At 41.9% G+C, this 16,287-nt stretch overlaps 1 protein-coding gene across 11 annotated transcripts in view; it reads left to right on the forward strand.

Moving 5' to 3' along the window:
- Positions 1 to 16,287, forward strand: part of Cpeb3 (cytoplasmic polyadenylation element binding protein 3) — a 286,188-nt gene that overhangs the window by 195,438 nt on the left and 74,463 nt on the right. The gene's annotated exons all lie outside the window — the stretch shown is intronic.

Raw genomic sequence — 16,287 nt, forward strand, 5'->3', positions numbered from 1 at the left:
GCAAGAGCAAAGGAAATGATTACCTAAGGTCAGATTTTTTGTGGTCTTATCAATTTTATAAACCCTTGTGGTTGAAGAATGACTTTGTGCCAGAAGACCATTAGCTACATCCGTGTGTGGTGACTTACCCTGGTCAGGAGTGGAGGGCACACTAACAAGAGATACCCCAGTTTTGCTTCTCTTAACTTTTGGGTGGCACTGGTGCTCATTTATGCAGGGAGGAAAACACATCAACTTTTCTGCTCATAGTCTGTCATTTCTGCAGGATGCTGGGAACTTTTCTGGTGAAGCTCCCTCCTGAGGTGTGTTTAGATTGATATGGATGTGTTTGAATTCCAGAGGAAGTTGTGTCTGTGTCAGATTCTGCAGCTGTGTTTTTTTTTGTTTTTGTTTTTGTTTTGCAGGGGGTAGGGGTAGGATTCCTTTCATCTCAAAAAATGGTGTTTGGGGTATGTTATCATGTAACATCACTCATCACAACAAGATGGAGTTCAGTGCTGGTCCTTCCTGTGCCTTAAACAGGAAGCAGAGTAGTGCTCAAGTAAGGAAGGCACGTGGCTTCCTTTTATGTCTCGTTCATTAGGTTTCTTTGTCACTTCTCTGTCTCCCCACTCTACAGTCTATGGAAATTAGTTACTTATTAGAGGAGTACATGCTTTTAGCATTCTTCTGTTAGTTTCCTCCAGAGTATTTGCATGTTTGTGTTGTGCATGTGTGTGGTCATTGCACTGTGGGAATACACACGCTCGTGTGCAGCCATGCTCGTGGAGACTAGGGGTTGACGTGGGTACCCTTCTCACACATTCCTCGAGGCCTTCCTTATTTATAGAGACAGAGTCTCTCACATGAAGCCACAGCTTGCCCATTGGGCTAGTTTAGTGAGCCAGTATACCCCATGGGTTCCCTGTCTCAGCCCCCTGAACGCTGGGAATGCAGGTGGGCCACCATGCCTACTAGGCATTTATATGGGTACTGGGATCCAAACTAATGTCCTCACACTTGCATGGCAAATGTGAGGACATTATCCACTGAGCCATCCGCCCGCCCCTCTTTATTCCCTGGGCCACCCCCCTCACCCCTCTTTCTTTTCTTGTTCTTAGCAAGACATGGAATCTTAGCCTAGGCTAGCCTTGTACTCAGGATCTTCCTGCCTCAGCCTCCCAAGTGCTGGGATTATAGGCATGCAGAGCCATGTCTAGCTCAGAACACCTTTACACTGAAAAAAGATAATCAGAAGAGACACAAATCATCATGCTGATGATTTCAGGGGAAGAATATACTTACCTGTGGTATATGAACTACACCATGTAAAGATATGTTTGTAAAAGATGTTTTTAGGTCACATGTGGTGGTTTAGGCCTAGCATGTTTTAGTGAGTGAATAAGTTTATCTCACTGTCATTCATGTAACATGTTTTATAAAATGGCATGTATGAAAGATATTTCTAACTAAGAGCAGTGCCCAAAATAACATACTGAGACTATAAAAGAGGATTTTGAGGGCTGGAGAGATGGCTCAGCAGATAAAAGTGCTTCCCATGCAAGCATAGGGCCTTAGAGGGCCTGAGACCACCTGAGTTCAATTCCCCAGCACCCTATAAACAGCTGGGTGTGGCCACCCATGTCTGAAACCCCAGTCCTTTAAGGAGCACAGATGAAAATACCTGGGGCTTATGAAAAGGTCAAGCTCAGAAATCAGTGAGACTCTGTCTCAAGGAAACATGTGGATGAGCATTGGGTCAGTGGTTCACTTGACATGCTCCTCTGTCCTCCACATGCAGACACAGGCCTGTGCATTTACACATTCACATCTGTACACTACACGCATACCACAAAAACATCACACGTACAAAAGAAAGGTCTCTGGTATGTGTGTCTATGTGTTCATATCCAAATCATTATTCCAAATATATGCCTATGAGATAATCATTATTTTCTAAATATCTCTCTTTATACATATTTATATGACATTTAAAAATTTACTTATGGATCATAGCATTATACATGTTGTTTCAAAGTTTTTTTTAAAAGGTTATTTTATTTTTTATTTATTTGCAAGCAGAGAGAGAGAGAGAGAGAGAGAGAGAGGGGAGACAGAGAATGGGCATGCCAGGGCCTCTAGCCATGAGCTCCAGATGCATGCACCCCCTGGTGCATCTGGCTTTCGTGGGTACTGGAGAATCAAACCTGGGTCCTTTGGCTTTGCAGGCAAGTATCTTAACCACTAAGCCATCTCTCCAGCCCCTACCTGTTATTTTATAATGTGCATTTCTTCCTAGTAGTGTAATAGCAAATGTACATTACACTGGGATAGGAATGGAGCCTAGTTGGTAGAGTATTTGCCCAGCATGTACAAAGCCTTGGGTTCAGTCCCCAGCATGGAATAAATTAGACTTGGCACATGCTTGTAATCTCAACATTCTGGAGGTGAAGGCAAGAGGATCAAAGGTTTAAGGTTATTCTTAGTTGCATAGTGAGTTCAAAGCCAGACTGGAATACATGAGATCTATCTCAAAAACAAGAACAGGGGCTGGAGAAATGGCTTAGTGGTTAAGGCCTTTGCCTGTGAAGCCTAAGGACCCAGGTTTGATTCCCCAGTACCCTCATAAAGTCAGGTGCATGAGTTGGCACATGCATCTAGAGTTCATTTGCAGTGGCTAGAGGTCCTGGTGTGCCCATTCTCTCCCTCTCCCTGTCTCTGTCCCTCTTCCTCTCACTCTCTCTCACTCTCTTGCACACACACACATATATAAATAAGAATAAAATATGAAATAAAGCCAGGCATGGTGGCACACGCCTTTAATCCCAGCACTCGGGAGGCAGAGGTAGGAAGATCACCATGAGTTCGAGGCCACTCTGAGACTACATAGTTAATTCCAGGTCAGCTTGGACCAGAGTGAGACCCTGCCTCAAAAAAACAAACAAACAAACAAACAAAAACCATATATATATATATATATATGAACAAGAACAAAACCTTTATCAAGGACCATAGTTTTATTTAATCAAGTCTGTTGGTGGTATTTAAGTTGTTTTCTCTCAAAATGATGCTTTAGTAATTATTCTCATACCTTTGTCTTTTTTTCTTTTTTTTAACCTTTCTCTGTTTTGCTGTGTGTTGTAAATGTAGATGGGGTGGGGCAGGCAGTGCCAGGGATTGTCCCCAGGACCTTGTGCACATGAGGAACATGCTCTGCCATAGAGGCATAGCCCTAGTCGTTGCCTTTTTCTAATTAGCTCTTACCATGAATTCCTGTTCTCGGTAGTACGTACAAATTTCAGTTTTGTTTAGAGTCTAAGGAAATTACTCCATTTTAATTCTGCCAATTGTAATATTTATTTATTAGCAAGAGAGAGAATGAGAATGGGCATACCAGGGCCTCTATCCACTGCAGACAAACTCCAGACACTTGTGCCACCATGTACAGCTGGCTTATGTGTGTACTAGGCAATCAAACCTGGATCCTTGGGCTTCATGGCAAGCACTTTAACTGCTAAGCCATCTCTATCTCTCCAGCCCTAAGTATTTTTTTTTTCCTTTACTGGCCCATTTATTTTCTTATCTTGTTAATATATACTCTCTACTGTACTCATTCCAATTTTGTCTCAAGTATTTGTCTTTTTTTTGAAAGCTTTTTTTTTTTTTGGAGGGGGAGGCAGTGTTTCACTTTAGACTAGACTGACCTGGAACTCATTATGTAAGTCCAGACTGGAGATCCTCCTACCTCAGCTTCTGGGATACAGGGATTATAGGTGTGCCTGGCTTTAAAGCTTCTTTTTGTATTTTGCTTTTTTTAAGACAGTCTCTCTCTCTCACTGGCCTGAAACTCTCGGAGTAGGCTAGACTGGCTGGCCAGTGAGCCCCAAGAAATATACCTGTCTCCTCAGTGCTGGGATTACAAATACATTTCACCACATCCAGTTTCTTCTTTATGTAAGTTTTGGGGATTGAATTTGGGTCTTCATACTTGCAAGGAAAGCACTTTACCATACTAAGCCATCTCCTCAGTGAGGGATTTTAAAACAGTACCTTGACCTATGTTTGAAATATTTCTCCCCATTTATCATTTACTTTTCAGTCATACTTAATGTTTTTTGCAGTTCCAACACTAAATTTTTATGCAAGAAAAGTTACCAGTCTTTTTCTTTATGGTTTATTTGGTTTTGTAACATGCTTTAAAAGGCTTTTCCTGGGCTGGAGAGATGGCTTAGTGGTTAAAGTGCTTGCCTGCAAAGCCAAAGGACCCAGGTTTGATTTCCCCAGTATCTATGTAAACCAAATGCACGAAGTGGCACATGCATCTGGAGTTCGTTTGCGATGGCTAGAGACCCTGGCATGCCTATTCCCTCTCTATGTACCTCTTTTTTTTTCCCTCTCTCTCTCAAATAAATAAATAATAAAATGTGTTTTTTAAAATATTTTATTATTTATTTGACAGAGAAAGAGGGAGAAAGAGAGGAAGAGAGAGAGAATGGGCATGCAAGGGCTTCAGTCACTGCAAATGAACACCAGATGTATGCACCCCCTTGTGTCTCTGGCTTATATGGGAACTGGGAATTGAACCTGGGTCCTTCAACTTTGCAGACCTGTGCCTTAACTGCTAAGCCAACCCTTCAGCCCCTATAAATTTTTTTTGAAGGCTTTTCTGGATGGTCATGGTGATGCATGCCTTCAATCTCAGCACTCAGGAGCAGAGATCACTGTGAATTCGAGGCCAGTCTAGAACTACAGAGTAAGTTCCAAGTCAGCTGGGCTATAGAGTGAGATCCTACCTTGAAAAACAAAACCAAAAACCATACAAACAAACAAACAAACACCCAGGCTTTTCCATTTCAAAAGACAGAAAAAAAAATGCTACCCAGGTTTTTCCTATTTATTTTGTTACGTTCCTTTTTATATTGACTTAATTGTTTTGATTTGGAATTTATATAGTAGCAAAGGATTAAAAAGAATCTTGCTGAATTTTTCTCAGGTAGCTTGCAGTGGTGGAAATACCATTTACTAGCTAGTCTAATTTTTCTTCATTAATTGTTTCCTCATTAATTATTAGAATTAACTCAAGTGTGTGTTTGGTTGGTTTTGGTTTTTTGAGGTAGGGTTTCACTCTAGCCCAGACTGACCTGGAATTCACTATGTAATCTCAGGATGGCCTAGAACTCACAGTGATCCTCCTCCTACCTCTGCCTCCTAGGTGCTGGCATTTAAGGTATGTGCCACCATGCCCAACTTTAGAATTAACTCAAGTTTTTAAGAACTGCTTGGTATACTGTGATATCTACTAGCCACATGTAGCTAGTGAGCACTTGTCCAAATTGAGATATGATGTTAAATGTAAAATATATACTGGATTTCAATCTGTTGGTTTCTTTTTAATGTAGAGGGCCTCAGTAATCTTGTTTACATGGTAAAATAATTTTTGATATATTGAGTAAAATAAACTTTACCTATTATTATCTTTTAAATTTTTTGTTTATCTTTATTTATTTCTTTGAGAACAACAGATAGAGAAAGAGGCAGATAAAGAGAATGGGCACACCAGGGCCTCCAGCCACTGCAGACAAACTCCAGATGCATGCACCCCCTTGTGCATCTGGCTTACATGGGTCCTGGGGAATCGAGCCTCAAACTGGGGTCCTTAGGTTTCACAGGCAAGCGCTTAACCGCTAAGCCATCTCTCCAGCCCTTGTTTTTGTTTTTGAGGCAGGTTCTCACTCTAGTCCAGGCTAACCTTGATCTCACAGCACGTCTTCTGCCCTCAGCATCGTCCGTTTGTTACTGACTGTTGAAAGAAATGCAGAGGCGCATCTGAGTAGTGGTGCTTAACAACTCCACAACCGCTTGGGTCATGAGTAGCGCTTCTATACGACAGCACGGCCCTGCAGACCCGTACAGTACATGACCGCTGGTGCTCTCACTTCATGGCCAAGGTTATGTGTTGAGATGGACCACTGAGAGCCAGGCGAAATAAGGGAATATTCCTGATTCTGGCTTGTAAGCTTGAGTCCTCTGAGAATCAATTGACTTTCTGATGATTGAGGTCAGAGAGGAGAAATAATTATTAGCCTGTTGGTTCCTCTGGTGTTTTTCTCTCAGTTAAAGTCTTACGGTTGACCTATTTTAGAAGAACTTAAAGAAAGAAAGATTTGGTGTTAGCTCAAGATTTTTGAGGTAGGGTCTCCACTCTAACTCAGGTTGACCTGGAATTCACTATGTAGTCTCAGGACGGCTTCGAACTCATGGTGATACTCCTACCTCTGCCTCCTGAGCGCTGGGATTAAAGGCATGCGTCACCATGCCCAGCAAGATTTTTTTTTTTTTTTTTTTTTTTGAGGAAGGATCTCACTCTAACCCAGGTGGCCTGGAACCTGGCACTCACTCTGTAGCCCAGGTTGTTCTTAAACTCAAGATGATCTTCCTAACACTGCCTGTAAAGTACTGAGATTATAGATGGGAGCCACCATGCCCAGCTTTAACTTTGAGAATTCTTACCCACTATTTATAATATTGTAACATTTAAGTTGTTGATCTCAAACTGTCCAGAGACTTCTTAAAAATGCTCCTCCTGCCGGGTGTGGTGGCACACACCTTTAATCCCAGCACCTGGGTGGCAGAGGTAGGAGGATCACTGTGAGTTTGCCACTCTGAAACTACATAGTGAATTCCAGGTCAGCCTGGGCTAGAGTGAAACCCTACCTTGGGGGGGGGAGGGGATGCTCCTCCTTTCTGATTGTGCTTTTCTTTAGTTCTCTCAGCTTAACATTAGGTACAGTATGGTTGTGTGTTTTAGAGCATATATATTCAAGAATATATATTAGAGAAGAAAACATGAACCATCTACTGTTGAGCCTTTGGCCTTTGCCTTAGAAAGTGCATGCCCAGTGTAAAAGACAGCCACCCATGCATAGCAGGCTCGTCTGTAGTTTTGAAATAGGGTTTGTAAAGCCATTTGGTTTTGTTTGTTTGTTTATTTATGTCTTTTTTGAGACAGAGACTCATGTAGCCCAGGCTAGTCTCTAACTTGCTATGTAGCTGAGGATGGCCTTGGCCTTGGACTCTTGATTTTCTTCTTCCCAAATGCTGAGATTACAAACCATGTAGTCTCCTAGAGAGAGTGGGCATTAAAATATTTATATAAAACCAGGCATGGTGGCACCCACTTTTAATCCCAGTACACAGGAGGCAGAGGTAAGAGGATCACTGTGAGTTTGCCACCCTAAGACTACATAGTGAATTCCAGGTCAGCCTGGGCTACAGTGAGACCCTACCTCAAAAACATATGTGTGTGTGTGTGTGTGTGTGTGTGTAATATTTGGGGGGCAAATAGAAAAAAGAGTTAAGTCAAATAGAAATATCAGTTTAGCTGGATATGGTGGTGCACTTAGGCTCAGCACTTAGGCTGCAGAGGTAGGAAGATTACTGTGAGTTTGAGGCCAGCCTGGGACTACAGAGGTGATCCAGGTCAACCTGAGCTAGAGTGAGACACTGCCTCGAAAAAGATTTGTTTTGCCGGGTGTGGTGGTGCACATCTTTAATCCCAGCACTCAGGAGGCAGAGGTAGGAGGATCGCTGTGAGTTCAAGGCCACCCTGAGACTACAGAGTTAATTCCAGGTCAGCCTGGACCAGAGTGAGACCCTACCTCGAAAAACCAAAAAAAAAAAAAAAAAAAAGATTTGTTTTAATTAAAATAAAGGAAGGAATATCATTTTAAAATGCTTAACAAGAACCACTGGTGAAATTGAATCAAAGTCTTGCTCTGTGCTTTCAGTGTTTCTTGATAATGATGAAAAGAACTGAAATTCTAGTCAAAATATTAGGGAATGTTTCCCCATGATTAATTCACATGATTTGAAGTTCTTCAGTGGTTGAGTTGAAGTGGAGTCCTGAAAAGAGAGACTGTCCTAAAGGTTAGGGCATGAACCAAATCCCAAATGTCGTGTGGCTCATCCAAGTATCACTCATTATATCATATTGGTGTGGGTAAAATTAGTTTAAAGAGAGTTATTAAAAAGGAATGGAGGGCTGGAGAGATGGCTTAGCGGTTAAGCGCTTGCCTGTGAAGCCTAAGGACCCAGGTTCGAGGCTCGGTTCCCCAGGACCCACGTTAGCCAGATGCACAAGGGGATGCACACGTCTGGAGTTCGTTTGCAGTGGCTGGAAGCCCTGGCACACCCATTCTCTCTCCCTCTCTCTCTCTCTCTCTGCCTCTTTCTCTGTCTATTGCTGTCAAATAAATAAATAAAAATAAACCAAAAAAAATTAAAAAAAAAAAAAAAAAAGAAAAGGAATGGAGCCGGGCATGGTGGCGCACGCCTTTAATCCCAGCACTCGGGAGGTTGAGGGAGGAGGATCGCCATGAGTTCAAGGCCACCCTGAGACTACACAGTGAATTCCAGGTCAGCCTGAGCTAGAGTGAGACCCTACCTCAAAAAACAAAAAAGAAAAAGAAAAAAGGAATGGTAAAAACAAAAAGAAAAAAAAAAGGTGGGCACCTATAAGGCATGCACAGGTCTGTAATCCCAGCTACTCAGAAGGCCTAGGCAGGAGGATTGTAAATTCAAAGCCTATGAAAGTTCAAGTTTGACTCTGTCTCAAAGTAAAATAAAAAACACAAAAAGGAATAGCGATATAGTTCATTGGTGTGGTGCTTACCAAGAGTGTGTGAGGACCTGGGTTCGGTTACTAGTAAGAAAGGTGGTGAAGAAGCAGAGTAAATGTAGACAGAGGTTTAGATGCGTCTTCAAGTGGCCGCTTGGCAGCGGGAATCTCAGTCAACATATGTATGGTGCGTGAGTTTGGGCAAGAGTCTATGGGCCAGTGGGGGATCTAGACAAGGAGGTATTCCTGACTGGGAAGGCTGTTCTAGCCAGACTTGAAAATACAAGTGTCAAGAGTGGGGCTTCTGGAGCTAGGCTTGCTGGGTCCTCCCACTGATTAATCATATGGCCTTAGGTTATTTAACCTTTCTATGCCTAGTTTCATCACCTGCATAGGAAGAATAATTGTATCTATTTCATAACATTGTGATAGGATTAAAATGAGGAAATTCATGTGAAGTGCTTCAGACAGCCCCTACATATGGTATTATTTTATTAAAATGTAGACTAATTTTTAGTCCATAATAAGGTAGCAAAAAATATTTGAGGCATCCAGAAGAACAGATTACTTTGGGAAACCTTGATCTTTGGAGGTAGGGAGGAAAAGAAGGGGCAGGAAATGCAGGAGCGTGGAATTGTAATATTTACATTGGCTGGTGTTCACTGTGAGCCAGGCAGTAGCTCACTCTTTTCTGTGCTTGATCTCATTTAATTGTCCTAATTCCACAAGATAGGCACCATTGTAATTCCTGTTTATTTGTTTGTTTGTTTTCAAGTAGGGTCTCACTCTAGCCGAGGCTGACCTGGAATTCACTATGTAGTCTCAGGGTGGCCTTGAACTCAGGGCGATCCTCCTACCTCTGCCTCCCCAGCACTGGGATTAAAGGCATGAACCACCATGCCCGGCTCATAGTTCCTATTTTATAGAGGGAGAAATAGGTTAAGGAGAGGGTAACTTGTCCAAGGTCATGGGTAGGACTGAGATTTAAACCAAGAGACTGACTTCTGAGTCCATGGTTCTTAACTGCATGTATTCATCTCATTAGGAATAAGAGTGGCCCAGAGGTAGGGTCCAGATAGTCTTTATAAGCAGTTGGGTGATGTGGGAGCCTGACTTTATCTGAGTAACTCGATCCTGAAGGCAAATTCTGGAGTAAACCACAAAAAGGGAATTCCTATTCCACACCTTGCTGACCAATTACTAATCTACACTTTACCTAAAAATGGGAATCATAATATAATAGTGTCCACATGTGCTTTCTTGTGAAATTAAATTAGAAATTGCAAACAAAATACTGTGTATCCTTCTTTGCAACAGATAGCCTTTTTAAACAAAAGAGAGAGGTTTTCATGATTGGTTTTGGTTTTAATTTTTTTTAATTTTATGTGTATATGTATGTATTTGAGGGAGACAGATAAAGAGAGAATGGGTGCACCAGGGCCTCTAGCCATTGTAAACAAACTCCAGACTCATGTACCACCTTATGCATCTGGCTTACATGGATCCTGGGGAATTGAACCTGGGTTCTTAGGCTTTGCAAATGCCTTAACTATTAAGCCATCTCTCCAGTCTCTGGTTTTACTTTTTTAGCCAAGTCCAGAAAAAACATTAGGAGATATTTGTGCTCAAGCTCATATGAAGTTATGAAGACCTAGAATACTAACAGTGAGCTGTTGGTTAGGGGAGAAAGGGATCATGGGTTCTAGTGATAATAGATCATGGTAGGAATAAACTTGATGTCAGGGTTGTATTTTAATTCCTTCCACTGAATTATAGATTCATGCCACTGCTAAGTATAGGAGAGTCAATAGAGGGACAGTCAACTTGGTATGTATTCATATCCAATCTGAAAGGAAAGTCCTAATGAGCAGCTGGACATATGGTTAGGCCATTTGGGAGCAGAGACTCTGGGTTGGAGGAACTCAATTTTTGGTTTTGTTAGGAACAGTTACTGAGGTCCTATAACAGATCTTTGTGATCCTCTTGTGAAATACCTGCTTTGGTAATTCCTGTTGTTCTCTTAATTCTAGACCTTCTGAAGTGTGGTGGAGCAGTACAGCCAGAACAGAGCCATCTAGTTTTCATTGAGCAAGTGTTATTTTATGAATGATTTTAAGAATGACTGTTTCTGTTCCTTTCAGTCTTTATTCATATATAGCTTGGTGTGTGTAGAGGTGGGGGTTATAGTGATAGGAGAGATACAATTTTGTATTCACCTTTCCTTCTCTTTCCTCCTTGTTTCTATATGACTTTTTTATTTTCAGAAACTGTCTATCCTATACCATATGCTTGATGGTTGTTCTGACTATTAGTATAATATTCCTGTTAATCTATTCTTTGCTTTCATGTTGTTTTCACTAGGCTAAGTGAGAAGTTACTTAACTAGAATTAGTTCCAAGTCAAATAAATGGCAAAGTGCAGCTGTGACCTTACCTTTTTTCCTTCTTTGTTTAGTATATAGTGGACTTCTGTAGAAGCTAGGGACCTCCTTGACATGAACCGTGTAATTGAAATGTTTAAGTCCTGTTTCTCAGCTCTAATCTGCTAAATCTTAGTTATTTTCTGCTACCACTACCTATCAATTTCTCTGTTACCCATTTTGACCATACTGATTTCTTTGTTTTTCCTAGTCTGACCTTGAACTCATAATCCTCTAGAACACTTGGATTACAGATATAGGCCACCATGTGCAGCTCTTTGTACTCCCTTCCTGACCAGAGTAGTTGACTTATTTTTGTCTGAAACTCTCTCCCCAGATTTTGAATGGCATGCTCCCTTTCTTCCCTTAGATCTCAGCTCAGATATTACCATAGCAGCTAGCTAGCTAGCTAGATAGATCAATCCTGACTTTGTTGTCTGAAATGGTAGCCCCTCTACTCTCTTTTCCTCTAGTCCTCTTACCCTCATTTTAAAAAATATTTTATTTTTATTTATTTATTTGAGAGAGAGAGTGAGAATGGGTGCGCCAGGGCCTCCAGCTACTGCAAACAAACTCCAGACTCATGTGCCCCCTTGTGCATCTGGCTAACATGGGTTCTGGGGAATCAAACCACAGGGCCCTTTGGCTTTGTGGGCAAGCACCTTAACCACTAAGCTATTTCTCCAGCCCCTCATTGTATTTTTTTTTTTTTTCGAGGTAGGGTCTCACTCTGGTCCAGGCTGAGCTGGAATTAACTATGTAGTCTCAGGGAGGCCTCAAACTCTCAGCGATCCTCCTACCTCTGCCTCCCAAGTGCTGGGATTAAAGGCATGCACCACCATGCCCAGCTTTTGTTGCATTTTTTTCTTACCTTTGTGTTATTTTCTTTTTTTTTTTTGAAGTACCTATCAAGCCTGAAAAAAATTATATGTGTTTTTCTGTCTGGTTTTCAGACTGGAATGTAAGTTTTAATAGAGCAGGATTTTTTTTATGTTTACTGTTCTGTATATGTCAAGTGCCTCCTAAGTCTGCTGCGCTGGTCCTCAGATATTTGTTAAATAATGAATCAAACCTTTGCAAAATATAAATGAGCTCATTGCATGTTCAGAGAGTAGAACTCACCAAATTTTAGAGCTAAAAAGTTCCTTAAAGATCATCTTACTGTAGTCCATTTTAAACTGAGACCAATTAAATTGAGACTCAAAGGTAGGTGTCCTTTCATTAATGTTCACAGCTTTTATTAGACAGACTTAAAACTGAAGAACAGTAGTTTTTTTAAAATTTTACTTGGTAAATAAAGGATTTTTATTGTATGTTTTTATTAATTTAATTGTGAGCAAGAGAGAAGCAGAGAGAGAGAGAGAGGGAGAATGGGCACGGCTAGGGTCTCCAGCCACTGCAAATGAACTCTGCACACATGTACCACCTTATCCATCTGGCTTATGGGATCCTGGGGAATCGAACCAAGGTCCTTTAGCTTTGCAGGCAAGTGCTTTAACCGCTAAGCCATCTCTCTGGCTCAGGAATTGATTTTTAAAACTTGCTTTTGCTCATTGTCTCTCATTTGGGGAAAAGAGGACAGATTTATGTCACAATCTGATAAATGATACATTATTAGCTAGAATTTATTTAAAAATTTACAACTTAAGCTGTATGACCCAGGTATATTTTCACAGCTACTTGAAAACCAAAGTGGCCCTTTTCTTCTTCCTGAGTCTTAGGATTCTGGTTGTCACACTCACAAACCTGGAGTTTTCCCAAAGAGATGGCTGAAGCTGGCTCTGCAGATCTGAGCTGCATTTTAGTTCTCACTTACCTGTGGCACTCTACCTCCTTGGTGATATCTCACCCTTCCTGGACCTGGATGAGATGCTTTGTAGTTATGTTTGGTTTTGTTTTGACTACATGGGTCCTCAGACATTCTTTTTTTAAATTTTCATTTATTTATTTATTAGAGAGAAAGAGGGAATGGGCACACCAGGGCCTCTAGCCACTGCAAATGAACTCCAGACGCATGCGCCACCATGTGCATCTGGCTTACGTGGGACCTGGAGAAGCTATCCTGGGTCCTTAGGCTTCACAGGCAAGTGCCATAACCACTAAGCCATCTCTCCAACCCCTTTTTGCTTTTTAAGTTTATTTTTTCTTTCTTTCTTCCTTTTTTTTTTTTTTTTGAGAGAGAGATGGTAAGAAAGAGAATTAGTGCACTGTACCCACTGCAATTGAACTCTAGACATGTGCCACCTTGTGTGTATATGTGACCTTGGGCACTTGTATCACCTTGTGGGTTCTGGGGAGTCAAACTTGGGTCCTTAGGCTTCACAGGCAAGAGCCTTTACCACTATGCCATCTCTCCAGCCCCCTCAGGTATTCTTTATGTTGCCTCAAATCCGGCTGTGGTTGTAGTGACAAGAGGAGCCCAAAAATAGGACCTTTTTTGGGGCTTTCAAGGTAGGGTGTCACTCCAGCCCAGGCTGACCTGGAATTCACTAAGTAATCTCAGGATGGCCTCAAACTCATTGCTGTCCTCCTACCTCTGCCTCCCAAGTGCTGGGAATAAAGGCATGGGCCACCATACCTGGCTAAGAACAGGACCCTTGATATGACCAGGTGTCATGGAGGCTGCCCAAGGAGTTGACATGCTACACAGATTTGAACATAGGGAGCTTGTGTTCTCCACTGTAGGAGCTGGAGAGATGGCTCAGCGTTAAAGACGCTCCATCATGGCTCAGCTTCAAATGCTTTTATATTTCTGGCTGAATTCCAGACAGAGGGAATCTGATTGTCTAGTTAGCTATACATCATCCTTAAGGTGGAGCCCTGGATTCCTTGACTGCTTATAAATAAGAGTTTAGTTTTGCTCCCTTGAACATGGGCCTGAATGCAACAGCTAGAAAGATAACTTGACATGGCAGATGTAATGGTAATATGTTTAGCGTAACCCTCTCATTGTCTCCTGGGAGAACATCCGAATTTCTTGTCACTGGAACTACCCCCCTGAACCTCCTATCCTTGCATCTGTACTGAGCAGCTGTAATCTCTCCACTCATGGGTGGGGAGCAGAGCCTGTAGGCTGCGGAGAAGAGCTGGAAAAACAGCTGTACTGCCACCATTGACAGAGGCCCCTGGGAAGAAGCAAGGACAACAGCCAACTCCACACATCAGGAAGAGGTGGCCATGCGCCTGAAAGTGTTCAGAAGTGAACCTGGCAGTGTGGTGGGGAGGCTGGCATCCTCCGCTTACTTGGGCAGCTGGTGTTTTGGCAGTCGAGGGCATGGATCCAGGTGCACAGCCAGGTGGACAGGAATAGTAACAGGCATGGCACAGGAATGACCCAGCTGTGGCACCGCCAATTCCCTTCCACTGTGCACTCTGAGTGGCTGCTACAGCGTGATCCTGTGTTTCCTCTGTACTGGCCAGGCATCCTGCCTGCTGGTCCTTGGGACTAAGTCACAATGTTATAGATGCTTGTATAATGCCAACATGGTTTGTAAACCTGGCATAAGGCAGGCCACATGGGATTCAGATTGGCTTTGGGCCAGCCAGTGAAGGGATTCTGTCTGAGAGATAAGGATTCTTCTGTAAATGGGCGAGGATGGGTCACTGTGTACTGGAGTGGAGCATCTCTTTCATTTTCCTTCATCTTGCCTAAATCTGGCTTTGGAAAAGAAAATTTTCAAACTTCATTTTTTTCCTTGTAGTATAATTTAAATGGAAATAAGTCAGTGTTGTTTTAGGCCCAGATTCCATATTTTTCTACCTTCTGGCTTATATAAGCTGATCAGTTGAGAAGCATAGGGAAAAAGAACATGTACTTAATCTTTCATAATCTGTGGTATTTTGACTAATATTCTTTTTTGTTTTCCTTTTATAAATTCAGGTCCTAGCTGAATTATGAATTAAAAATATTTTATTTGGTTGCAGTTATCATTCAAAGAAATGTTTTCCTTTTGAAAACATGGAAGCCATATTATACAGTAACAAAGATGGCTTTTTGTCTTGTTCTGTTCTGACAGAGGGAGAAGCTTCTAGTTTTGCTTTTAAATGTTAGCGCATTTCCCAGGTACATATGTAAAATATTTATTAAGCACCTATCTTTTCAGCAATGTATGGAAGATGAAGTGTGAAGTGAGTCTTTACTGGCAGAGCATTTCTCCTTTGGGGGACTGTACAGAAAGAAGGCATTAGCATATACAGGGCACGGAACAAAGCTTGATTAACTACGAGAATAACAGAGACGGCTTGTGCAAGGTCACCGTGGTACATATTGTGCTGTGCCCAGGCAGAGGCGCTAGGAAAAGGGCAGGTGCTTTGTTTAATTCAGAGAAACTGTAACTACTTTTGTCTTTCTTTGGAAGAGTGTAGATTTCAGGAACTGAAATGAAATGCAGACTTCGGGGGGAGTGAGGGGAAGATGTTTTAGCACTGGTCTGGACTGGCTGGTGGGGTTTGGACAGGACTAAGGCTATGAGCAAGAGAGGGTAGGTTATGTGAAAGAGTGAGACATGACAGTTAGAAGCTGCCTGACAGCAGACCTGGATTGTCTTTCAAATCGAGTGGGTGGACTTAGACCTGTGAAGGGGAAACTGTCAGAGAAAATACATTGTCAGCTGAATCAAGAACTAATACCTGCAGTGTCCAGAGAAGAGAAAGAATTGGACTGTCAGAGCTAAGGCAGTGTATGAGCGGAGCTTGGCTGAAGTTGAATCTATCTATAGGGAAGCATCTGCTGGGTTAACACAATTCACCAGTCATCTGAAGTGAAGGAAAGCAGCAAGGAGTGGGATAGGACTTAACTTCTAGACTCAGAAATGGGCCCTAGCATTCACTAGATGAATGATATTGAAAAGTGATCCTGGAGCCTCAGTTTACTCATCTGAGTTAATGCTTCTCATTGGTTTGTTAAGCACCACCACAGTCCTTAGGAGTATTAGGTGTTAAATAATATTAGCAAACTCCCCTCCCATGAAAATGTAATGCTTATAATAATAAAATTGTTCAACTGGTTTGACCAGTTTCTTCTACACTCCCAATCTGGTCTCAGTTTTCCTTGGTCAGGTGTTTATTAGAACTGGCTGTGACTAGAACTAAAGAATAGCAGATTTCACAAGGCCCTCTTTATACAGAGACTCATGATTACATAAACAGAGCAGATTTTAAGCCTAAACCACCAGGTCACCACTTCGGACTGTAGGGCTTTACTCAAAACTTAGACGTTTTTATCTCTGAGTTGTTTCCACTCCGCCAACTTCTTTCCTTGTTTGTTCCCAGC

This window comes from Jaculus jaculus, chromosome 1 (genome assembly GCF_020740685.1).
Source record: "Jaculus jaculus isolate mJacJac1 chromosome 1, mJacJac1.mat.Y.cur, whole genome shotgun sequence".
In the NCBI taxonomy this organism is placed as follows: domain Eukaryota; kingdom Metazoa; phylum Chordata; class Mammalia; order Rodentia; family Dipodidae; genus Jaculus; species Jaculus jaculus.